A 12,554-nucleotide genomic window follows, 5' to 3' on the forward strand; every position below is an offset into this window, starting at 1 on the left:
TGTGGCTGTGTATTGTTGCTTTTCACTTATTATGACTGTCTGGTTACTCAAATATCACTGTACCTTAATTGTGCATGTGACAATAAACGCAAACTTGAACTTGAAGGCCAACATGCCATTAGCGTTCTTCACCGCCTGCTGTACCTGCATGTAAGGGGGAACTGTACAAAAGGGGCGGATTGCATCTTAACAGGTGTGGGACCGGCATTCTGGCAGGCAGGTTTGCCACTGCTACACGGGTGGTTTTAAACTGAATAAGGGGGGTGGGGTGTCGAATGGGCTAGTGGAGGATGGAGTTAAAGGGAAAGGGTTTCTTAAATGTGTGAGCGTAGAGACAGAGGGGTGTAAAATGAGGGTAGAAGCAATAGGTAGCAAGGTGAAAAGTAAAAGTGGCAGGCCGGAAAATCCAGGGCAAAAATCAAAAAGGGCCACTTTTCAACAAAATTGTATAAGGGGTAAGAGTGTTGTAAAAACAAGCCTGAAGGCTTTGTGTCTCAATGCAAGGAGCATTCATAATAAGGTGGATGAGTTGAATGTGCAGATAGCTATTAATGACTATGATATAGTTGGGATCACGGAGACATGGCTCCAGGGTGACCAAGGCTGGGAGCTGAACATCCAGGGATATTCAATATTCAGGAGGGATAGAGAGAAAGGAAAAGGAGGTGGGGTAGCGTTGCCGATTAGAGAGGAGATTAACGCAATGGAAAGGAAGGACATTAGTTTGCAGGATGTGGAATCGGTATGGGTAGAGCTGCGAAACACTAAGGGGCAGAAAACGCTGGTGGGTGTTAGGCCACCTAACAGTAGTAGTGGAGTTGGAGATGGTATCAAACAGGAAATTAGAAATGCGTGCGACAAAGGCAAAACCGTTATAATGGGTGACTTCAATCTACATATAGATTGGGTGAATCAAATTGGCAGGGGTGCTGAGGAAGAGGATTTTTTGGAATGTATGCGGGATAGTTATCTAAATCAACATGTAGAGGAACCAACAAGAGAGCAGGCTATTTTAGACTGGGTATTGAGTAATGAGGAAGGGTTAGTTAGTAGTCTTGTTGTACGTGCCCCCTTGGGCAAGAGTAACCATAATATGGTTGAGTTCTTCATTAGGATGGAGAGTGACATTGTTAATTCAGAAACAATGGTTCTGAACTTAAAGAAAGGTAACTTTGAGGGTATGAGACGTGAATTGGCCAAGATTGACTGGCAATTAATTCTAAAAGGGTTGACGGTGGATATGCAATGGAAGACATTTAAAGACTGCATGGATGAACTACAAAAATTGTTCATCCCAGTTTGGCAAAAGAATAACTCAGGGAAGGTAGTGCATCCGTGGATAACAAGGGAAATCAGGGATAGTATCAAAGCGAAGGATGATGCGTACAAATTAGCCAGAAAAAGCAGCATACCGGGACTGGGAGAAATTCAGAGACCAGCAGAGGAGGACAAAGGGCTTAATTAGGAAAGGAAACATAGATTATGAAAGAAAACTGGCAGGGAACATAAAAACTGACTGCAAAAGTTTTTATAGATATGTGAAAAGAAAGAGATTAGTTAAAACAAATGTAGGTCCCTTGCAGTCAGAAACAGGTGAGTTGATCATGGGGAACAAGGATATGGCGGACCAATTGAATAACTACTTTGGTTCCGTCTTCACTAAGGAAGACATAAATAATCTGCCGGAAATAGCAGGGGACCGCGGGTCAAAGGAGTTGGAGGAATTGAGTGAAATCCAGGTTAGCCAGGAAGTGGTGCTGGGTAAATTAAATGGATTAAAGGCCGATAAATCCCCAGGGCCAGATAGGCTGCATCCCAGAGTACTTAAGGAAGTAGCTCCAGAAATAGTGCATGCATTAGTAATAATCTTTCAAAACTCTTTAGATTCTGGAGTAGTTCCTGAGGATTGGCGGGTAGCAAACGTAACCCCACTTTTTAAGAAGGGAGGGAGAGATAAAACGGGGAATTACAGACCAGTTAGTCTAACATCGGCAGTGGGGAAACTGCTAGAGTCAGTTATTAAAGATGGGATAGCAGCACATTTGGAAAGTGGTGAAATCATTGGACAAAGTCAGCATGGATTTACAAAAGGTAAATCATGTCTGACGAATCTTATAGAATTTTTCGAGGATGTAACTAGTAGCATGGATAGGGGAGAACCAGTGGATGTGGTGTATCTGGACTTCCAGAAGGCTTTCGACAAGGTCCCACATAAGAGATTAGTTTACAAACTTAAAGCACACGGCATTGGGGGTTCAGTATTGATGTGGATAGAGAACTGGCTGGCAAACAGGAAGCAAAGAGTAGGAGTAAACGGGTCCTTTTCACAATGGCAGGCAGTGACTAGTGGGGTACCGCAAGGCTCAGTGCTGGGACCCCAGCTATTTACAATATATATTAATGATCTGGATGAGGGAATTGAAGGCAATATCTCCAAGTTTGCGGATGACACGAAGCTGGGGGGCAGTGTTAGCTGTGAGGAGGATGCTAGGAGACTGCAAGGTGACTTGGATAGGCTGGGTGAGTGGGCAAATGTTTGGCAGATGCAGTATAATGTGGATAAATGTGAGGTTATCCATTTTGGTGGCAAAAACAGGAAAGCAGACTATTATCTAAATGGTGGCCGACTAGGAAAAGGGGAGATGCAGCGAGACCTGGGTGTCATGGTACACCAGTCATTGAAAGTGGGCATGCAGGTGCAGCAGGCAGTGAAGAAAGCGAATGGTATGTTAGCTTTCATAGCAAAAAGATTTGAGTATAGGAGCAGGGAGGTTCTACTGCAGTTGTACAGGGTCTTGGTGAGACCACACCTGGAGTATTGCGTACAGTTTTGGTCTCCAAATCTGAGGAAGAACATTATTGCCATAGAGGGAGTGCAGAGAAGGTTCACCAGACTGATTCCTGGGATGTCAGGACTGTCTTATGAAGAAAGACTGGATAGACTTGGTTTATACTCTCTAGAATTTAGGAGATTGAGAGGGGATCTTATAGAAACTTACAAAATTCTTAAGGGGTTGGACAGGCTAGATGCAGGAAGATTGCTCCCGATGTTGGGGAAGTCCCGGACAAGGGGTCACAGCTTAAGGATAAGGGGGAAATCCTTTAAAACCGAGATGAGAAGAACTTTTTTCACACAGAGAGTGGTGAATCTCTGGAACTCCCTGCCACAGAGGGTAGTCGAGGCCAGTTCATTGGCTATATTTAAGAGGGAGTTAGATGTGGCCCTTGTGGCTAAGGGGATCAGAGGGTATGGAGAGAAGGCAGGTACGGGATACTGAGTTGGATGATCAGCCATGATCATATTGAATGGCGGTGCAGGCTCGAATTTCTATGTTTCTATGTTTCTATGTAACTTTCAGTACCTGCATGTTTACTTGTGTCTCAACGTTTGGGTTGTAACTACCTTAACTAAAGATATGGCACACCAGTTAAATAAGTACTTTGGTTCTGTCTTCACTAAGAAAGACACAAACAATCTCCCCAAATTACTAAGGGACTCAGGATCTAGTGGGAGGGAGGAACTGAGGGGAATCCACAATAGTCAGGAAATGCTGACAGTTGGGTAAACTGTTGGGACTGAACGCAGATACATCCCCAGAGCATGATGGCCTGTATCCCTGAGTACTCAAGGAGGTGGCCCTGGAATTTGTGGATGCATTGGTGATAATTTTCCAATGTTCTATTGACTCTGGATCAGTTCCTGTGGATTTGGCGGGTAGCTAATGTAACCCCACTTTTTAAGGAAGGAGGGAGAGAGAAAACAGGGGAATTATAAACCAGTTAGTTATAGTGGGGAAGATGCTTGAGTCAATTATTAAAGATGTAATAACAGTGCATTTGGAAAGCAGTGACAGGATCGGTCAATGTCAGCATGAATTTATGATGGGGAAATCATGTGGGATTGTCTGTCACTGAAGGCAGTGGAGGCCAATTCACTGGATGGTTTCAGAGAGAGCTAGATTTAGTTCTTAGGGCTAACAGAATCAAGGGAGATGGGGAGAAAGCAGGAACGGGGCAGTAATTGTGGATGATCATATTGAATGGCGGTGCTGGCTCGAAGGGCCGAATTGCTAACGTGGGATTGGGATTAAACCAATATTAAGGATGGATGACTTCGAACAACAATACCCAGTTCTAATACAGATAGAGAAAGTGAATTATCATGAGCTGTCGACTTACTAGAAGGCCGTATCATGCCCGGGCTGAACACGACATCCTGCTCCTCAAGATATAGACACAATGTGCTGCAGTAACTCAGCGGGACAGGCAGCATCTCTGGAGAGAAGGAATGGGCGATGTTTCGGGTCAAGACCTTTCTTTGGATAGTAATCATCAGAAGAAGGGTCCCGACCCAAAACGCCACCCATTCCTTCTCTCCAGAGGCGCTGGCTGACATTGGAGGCTGTGATGGCGCTGTGGCTGTGACCCGGCTTCGGAGCTTCGGCCTCAGGCCCTGTGGACCGTAACATCGGGAGCTCGCAGGTCCCTGGTTGGTGACCGATTTTCAGAAGCTCCCGCAACAGCAGCTTTGTCCGTCCAGAATTGTAAAGCTTGAATCGACCCGTTCGCGGGGCCTTTCATCGCTTGGCGCGGTTTGAAATCGGCCGCGGGATCTACCATCGACCGGCGGGGTCTTCAACATCTGAGCCTTGATCACCTCGATGCAGCAGATTGACTGTCTGACCATGGGAGAAGAAGCAAGGAAGAGATAAGACTTTTTACCTTCCATCACAGTGAGGAGGTGCCTGGAGGAGATTCACTGTGATGGATGTTTGTGTTAAACTGGGTTAATGGTGTGTTTTGTTGTTTTCTTAGTTATGACTGCATGGCCAGAAAATGTCATTCAAACTTGTTTTTGAATGACAAAGAAAGAAATTCAATTCAATCAACAAGCACACTTGAAAGGAAGCATTTTTTTATCCCATTTTTCTTAGAAAGCACACATTTTATACCAATTGCCAGTTGTCTTTTTTTCACACACTTGAAAGAAAGTGCGGTTTACCTCAACAGCACACACTTGATGTACCTTTGGCACTTAGTTCATACTTTTAAAAAAACACCATTAATCTACCACTTCAACAAAAGCACACATACATCTATAATTTACTTAAGCAAATATAATACCATATTTTCTTAAACAGCACATTAAAATCAAAGAAAGCGCTGTTTATAATTATAGAGAGCACACTCAAATTACTTTGGTATCTCTTTTTTTTTAATATCGTTGTTATATTTTTAAATTACAAGACAACAGACCCAATGCCAAAAGGGAGCATACTCATGCTTAATTAACTCTGCACAGATCAAAATCTTTAATATTGCGGTCATTCAATGGCTGCTGTACCGGCAACCATAGTAATCAATACACTCGTGCTTGCCTACAATCAACTGCTTGTCCTCCAGAAGGCATTGTATGGCAACACTAAGGGTCAAGTGTCAACTGTGAAATTACTCTAGAGTCCCCACATGCCCGCGTTCGGCCCCCACTCCCTGCAGTTTAGAAGTGGGGAGGGGCCTCATTAAAACTCACCAAATAGTGAAAGGTCTGAAGGGAGTGGATGTGGAGAGGATGTTTCCACTAGTGGGAGAGTCTAGGATCAGAGGACACATCCTCACAATTAAAGGACATTCCTCCAGGAAACAGATGAGACATTTCTTTAGTCGGTGGGTGGTGAATCTGTGGAATTCATTGCCACAGACGGCAGTGGAGGCCAAGTCAGTGGATATTTTTAATGCAGAGATAGATAGATTCTTGATTAGTATGGATGTCAGGTTATGGAGATAAGGCATGATAATGGGGTTAGGAGGGAAAGATAGATCAGCCATAATTAAATTGTGAAGTAAAATTAATGGGCCGAAAGGCCTAATTCTTCTCCCATCACTGTTGACCTTATGATATCTCTCGAAACCTGTCCAATCCATGTATCAGTCTAACTGTTTCTTAAACATTGGGTTAGTCACAGCCTTAAGTACCTCCTCTAGCAGCTTGTTCCATACACGCACCATCCTTTGTGTGGAATAAGTTACCCCTCGGATTCCAGTTAAATTTTTTCCACATCACCATAAACCTATGTCCTCTGGTCCTCGATTCACCAGAGATTCTGTGCGTTTACCCAATCTAATCCTCTCATGATTTTATACAACTATAAGATCACCCCTCATCCTGTTGCACTCCAAGGAATGGAGTCCCAGCTTCCTCAACATCTCTTTATAGCCCAAACCCTCTAGTCCTGCCAAATTCCTCGTATATCCTCTCTGTTCCCATGAGAGATGATGGCTTGTGGCTGCGTCTGAACCTGCTCTCTGAGCTGACATAGAATGGCACAGGTGAGGAGACATTGGACATTTTAGCTGCAAAGCGACGAGGATTGAGACAATTAATGCACCCAATATCTTCACCAACTGGACTGCTCTTTGTCCCAGTCCAAGCATCTGAGGAAATTGATCTGGGGGTGGGGATACTCGTACCCCAACTGACCCTTCTCGAATTCCATGCCAATGAGTAAACTAAAGGCAAATACCACCAGCCCATCACCCTAGGCCTCATCATGACAGATCCCTGGGGTGCCACAGGGATCTGTGTTGGGGTGCCACAGGGATCTGTGTTGGGTCCACTGTTGTTTGTCATGTACATCAATGATCTGGACGATGGTGTGGTAAATTGGATTAGTAAGTATGCAGATGATACTAAGATAGGTGGGGTTGCGGGTAATGAAGAAGAGTTTCAAAGTCTACAGAGAGATTTATGCCAGTTGGAAGAGTGGGCTGAAAGATGGCAGATGGAGTTTAATGCTGATAAGTGTGAGGTGCTACATCTTGGCAGGACAAATCAAAATAGGACGTACATGGTAAATGGTAGGGAATTGAAGAATGTAGGTGAACAGAGGGATCTGGGAATAACTGTGCACAGTTCCATGAAAGTGGAATCTCATGTAGATAGGGTGGTAAAGAAAGCTTTTGGTGTGCTGGCCTTTATAAATCAGAGCATTGAGTATAGAAGTTGGGATGTAATGTTAAAATTGTACAAGGCATTGGTGAGGCCAATTCTGGAGTATGGTGTACAATTTTGGTCGCCTAATTATAGGAAGGATGTCAACAAAATAGAGAGAGTACAGAGGAGATTTACTAGAATGTTGCCTGGGTTTCAGCAACTAAGTTACAGAGAAAGGTTGAACAAGTTAGGGCTTTATTCTTTGGAGCGCAGAAGGTTAAGGGGGGACTTGATAGAGGTTTTTAAAATGATGAGAGGGATAGACAGAGTTGACGTGGAAAAGCTTTTCCCACTGAGAGTAGGGAAGATTCAAACAAGGGGACATGACTTGAGAATTAAGGGACTGAAGTTTAGGGGTAACATGAGGGGGAACTTCTTTACTCAGAGAGTGGTAGCTGTGTGGAATGAGCTTCCAGTGAAGGTGGTGGAGGCAGGTTCGTTTTTATCATTTAAAAATAAATTGGATAGTTATATGGATGGGAAAGGAATGGAGGGTTATGGTCTGAGCGCAGGTATATGGGACTAGGGGAGATTATGTGTTCGGCACGGACTAGAGGGGTCGAGATGGCCTGTTTCCGTGCTGAAATTGTTATATTATATTATATGATCTATTTTCCCTCCTATCTTCTCCCCATAACCGATGACATATTCACTAATCAAGAATAGTAAGATTAAACGAGAACTTACCAGTTTGAAGTTTGATCTTTATTTTATGAGGAGGAACGTTGAGGGAATACGTGAAGAACCCCGCTTACGACGCATGCGTGTCATCCTTCAAAGCAGCGGTGTGAGGTCACAGATACACTATAATGACCTAACATAGTAAGATTATCAAAGAGATACCAGTTTAAGATATGACAATTCGAGGGTGGGAGCGAAGGGCACGTATTCCCTCAACGTTCCTCCTCATAAAATAAAGATCAAACTTCAAACTGGTAAGTTCTCGTTTAATCTTACTATTTTACTTCGGAGTCACGTGAGTGACTACGTGAAGATTTCAAAGCTCTGTGGCCTCATGCCGTGGAACAAATCCATGCTTCACAACTGCCTTGATTGTTTGGGAGAAATATTGTCAATGATTTTCAAAACATCCATATCAATTATTTGATGTAACACAAAATAATATTTTATTAAATTGAAATCATAACCCTTGTATTCTTCAGGGATAAATCATAATACAGAACTTAAAAGTTTCTCCGAGAATGTTCCTATTTTTCTAACTGGTTTGTTATAAAACGTTTGGAACATTTTCTCCGACGACCATCCTGCCGTCCTGAGGATTTGGTCCATGGATACGTTGAGGTGTTTTGCTGCGGATGTAGCTGCAGCCCTGGTGGAGTGAGATTTAAATATGTTAGTGTTCACTCCCGCCTTCCTTAACACACATTTCAGCCACCGCGAGATGGTCTGAGTTGACACTCTATTGTGTGGCTTCTTATGGCTAATTAAAAGAGCCATTTCCTTCCCTCTGATAGCCTTTGTACACTCGATGTATAGTAAAATATGCTTAACTATACAGAGGCGTTCGTCATCCGGGTAGGCCATAAACTCTATAATCTGCCCCGCTGATCCTGGTCTATTCTGTTTTATTAGATCCTGAATCACAAACACCAAGCTTCCGGCCGACATCGTCAAGCAATCCAGTCTTAATTTTTGTAATGACTGGACCCTTTGCGCTGTGACCAGCGCCATCAGCATAACCATCTTTATTGTTAACTTTTCCAGTGTCAATGCTGTAGCTGGCGACCAGTTCCTCAGCATGGTCAAAACCACACTTACGTCCCAGATTTGGTTATACCTTGTTTTGGGAGGTTTTGTGTTAAAAATGCCTCTCAAACGTTTGACTACCAGCGGATGCGATCCCACAGACTGTCGCTCTGTTCCTTGCTACAAATAATTTGACAGAGCACTTCTGGCACTATTTATGGTACTGTAACTCAGTCCTTTATTAATGCAGGCTGGTCAAAAACTCTAACACAGCTGGAACATCCTTATTTCTGTGGTCAAGATTGTTATCATGGCAGTACTTCGTCCATGTTTTAATATGTCCTAAATACTGCTTCTGTGTAGACATTCTCTGTGCCGATGTAATCATGTCCATAGTTCTTTGTGAAAGTCCCATGTCCCGTAGCGGATCTTTTAAACTCTACAAACCAACAAATTAATAGTTTTATGGCATGGGTGACTATCCTGAGTCACTGGATGCACCAGCAACTTAGGTCTATGTCTTATAGACATACATGGTTCCAGCACCATGTCCTGTATCACCAAGAACCATGGTTGTGTAGGCCAATCAGGTACTATGAGAATCCCAGATGCCGAATCCTGTTGAATTTTCCTTAGTACCCGATTGATGAGGCAGAAAGGAGGGAATGCATAAATGAACCATTTCCCCCAATGCAGTGAGAATGCATCTGTAGCTTCTGCCCCCGGATCTGGTTCCCATGATACATATCTCGGTAACTGGTGATTTAACCTGGATGCAAAAAGATCAATATCCGGCATTCCATACTTTGTTGTAATCTCAGCAAATACCGTTTTATCCAACATCCACTCAATGTTTTCATTAAATTTTCGTGACCTGGTGCCTGCCACTGAATTTAATATCCCTGGTAGATATGTAGCCGATATCCAAATATTCCTTTGGATGCACCATTGCCAAATTGACTTTGCCAATTCATCACAGGATGTTGATATATTCCCACCCATATGATTTATATATGCCACCACTGTGGTATTATCTATCTGCAACCTAACATGCTGCTGCTCCATTCCTGAGCAATATGATTTTAGCCCATAAAACGCACTTAACATTTCTAGGTAATTTATACCCCGTGTGTTAAGTAGGTTTACTTCTTGTGTATTCCATCTTCCCCCACAGCTTTAAATGGCATTAGTGGCTCCCCAACCTAACCACAATTAGTGGCACTGGCATCTGTTTGTAACACCATAGACGGGTTGTCAATAACTATTGGGTTGGAGCAATACTTAATGTTGTGTTCCCACCATTGTAATTCTTTTATGGCTTCAATTGTTAGCTCCATGGGCCTATCAAAATGGCCTCTGTTAATTTTGAGTGCTCTAATTTTCTCTCTCTGCAAGTTTCGATAATGTAATGGTCCAAATTGTATGGCAGGAAATGTGGCCACAATTTTCCCAATTATCCTGGCTACCCGTCTAATGGATGGTTTAAAGGTGTTAATAAGCTCTCTGCAATCCTTTTGTAACTCTGTGGCTTTCCCTATTGGTAAAGTCACTAACATATTAACCGTGTTAATGGTGAACCCCAAGTAATCAATATTAGTTGACGGTGTTAACTTTGACTTAATTGGATGGATAATGAATCCCAGTTCTTCAAACAATTGTTTTGTGGCGATTACTGCCTGACTAGCCAAATCATAAGTTTCTCCAACAATAAGAATGTCATCCAAATATGCCATTACTCTATGTTTTTGTTGTCGCAGCAATGCCAGACCTGGTTTTATAATTTTTGTAAATAATCTGGGGGCTGACGTTAGCCCATTTGGTAGCGCCTTGTATTGCCATATCTGTCCCATCCGGTTAAATTTCAAATACCGTCTGTGTTCTCCTCTGATGGGTACTGTATAGTAAGCATCTTTTAAATCAATACTTGCCATATAGTAGCCTGCTGAAACTGACTCTTTAGCAATGATAAAGGTATCCATTTTAAAATGAACATATTGCACAGAATTGTTAAGCGTTGATAGGTCAATAATAATACGGCAACCCCCATCTTTCTTATTTCTAATAAATATATTCGATACAAACTCCTGTTGTTCATGTTTAGTTTGTTCAATCACTCCTTTAGTGTGTAATCTTTGTAATTCTATGTGAGCTTTATATTGTTCTAATTTAGTAAGCATGTATTTCCTGTCCGGTGTATGTTGCACTGGAGGATTATGTTTGTGTATAAAATCTATCAGATATCCCTGAATACTGCTAAGGACATATCTGTCCATAGTTATTTTACACCATGCTTCCCAATAAAATTGCAATCTCCCTCCAACTTCCGTGCTCCCTTTTAACTCCGGAGACCCAGACCCACCTACCTCCATGGTTATCGGTGGTAACTGAGTTATTTTCTTGTTTTTGTAATTCTTTGTTGCTGAGGGCCATGAGGTTGAGGTTGGGGTTGATGCTGATGTAGAGGCTTTCGCATCTTCTAGGGCGGTCGTCCCGGGCCAAACCCTAAAAAAGGACGCTGTTGGGTACCTCTAACCTCCCTCCAATGCCTTGTACTCCCAGTATTATAACTTCCTCTCCTAGGAAGCCCATAAAGCTGATATCTCTTCCCCAAATAAGCTTTTGACGCTCTAATTAGCCCCAAAGTCTTTGCCTCTTCATCTAATTTTTTTACCTGTTTAGACAGGTCTCCCCCAAATAAAAGAGTTTGAGGTTTAACAGCCCTCTGTTTACATAGAACAGCAAATTTTGGGTCCAAAGCTGGCTGAATGGCCCCCTTTCTGATGTTATTTGGTTCAAACTGCACATTGCAGCATAGCGCTAGAGCCTCTTTGTGGTCACTTGACATGTCCACTTTCTCTAAAGTGCGGGCAAAGGCTGTTATGCCCGCTGTGAGTCCTTTCAGAGCATTCTGGATTTTAAGATCCCGAGTCCTGATGGCTGACCCCACATGCCTCCAAATACAACGGTTGACACTGGGTACATTGAGCGAACTACAATTGCCCGGGGGCTAATGTCTTGCCAATACTTCAACAAAAGTATTCGCCTGTAGTTGACGGCCCGACATATAATCGATGCTGGCAGCCATCCTGGCCTCGAGATCCTCCCCGGTTTGCTGCTGCTGGAAATACTGGCCAACCATGTCCAGCAGCTTGTCTTTTCCCCCCACTCCTATGGGGGAAGGTGACTCCATACCCTGCTCGGGTTCTGACCAAGTTTGGTCTTCGATACCCTCCTCAGAGGAGTATGATACATCTTGCAGCCCTCTACGGGAATCTGCTGTGGGACTTATCTCACGCCCACTGTGGCTATCCTCCATCTCCCGGAGCCTGCCACTTTGGAGAATTTCCTGCAGCAACCGCTCCAACCGACTTCCATGCTCTCGGGCACTGGTCGCTTGCGGTTTCCCTTTGTCGTGCAGCCGGTCCAACCGGTCGCAATGCCTACGGGCACTGGCCGCTCCCGGCTGCTCGCTATATTTTTGCCGCTCATCCCGGCCCCGGGACTCACGGGCACCTGTCGCTGGCGGCAGTTCTCCTTCATCCTGCAGCCACTTGTACCGGCTCTCCAAATGTATAAAACTGGCCGCTCCTGGCTGCTCGATATCCCGCAGCCGCTTGAACCTGCTCCGGTACGAGTAAGTACTGGCCGCTCGCGGCTGCTCCACTTCTGACTCACTTTCACAGTGATGCGACTTTTGTTTTACCTTCCCGCCCGGCCGAGAAGTAGATTTTGCCGGCGCGGGATTAAAGTCGGACACAGCTGACTCCTCCATCCGTGACTCCTGTGCCGTCGGCTGCTGTTGCAGGTCCTCGGCTCCTTCCCGACTTACTTCCTGCACCTTCTTCGCAGCCTTCCT

Source organism: Amblyraja radiata, unplaced genomic scaffold, assembly GCF_010909765.2.
Source record: "Amblyraja radiata isolate CabotCenter1 unplaced genomic scaffold, sAmbRad1.1.pri scaffold_420_ctg1, whole genome shotgun sequence".
NCBI classification, from domain to species: domain Eukaryota; kingdom Metazoa; phylum Chordata; class Chondrichthyes; order Rajiformes; family Rajidae; genus Amblyraja; species Amblyraja radiata.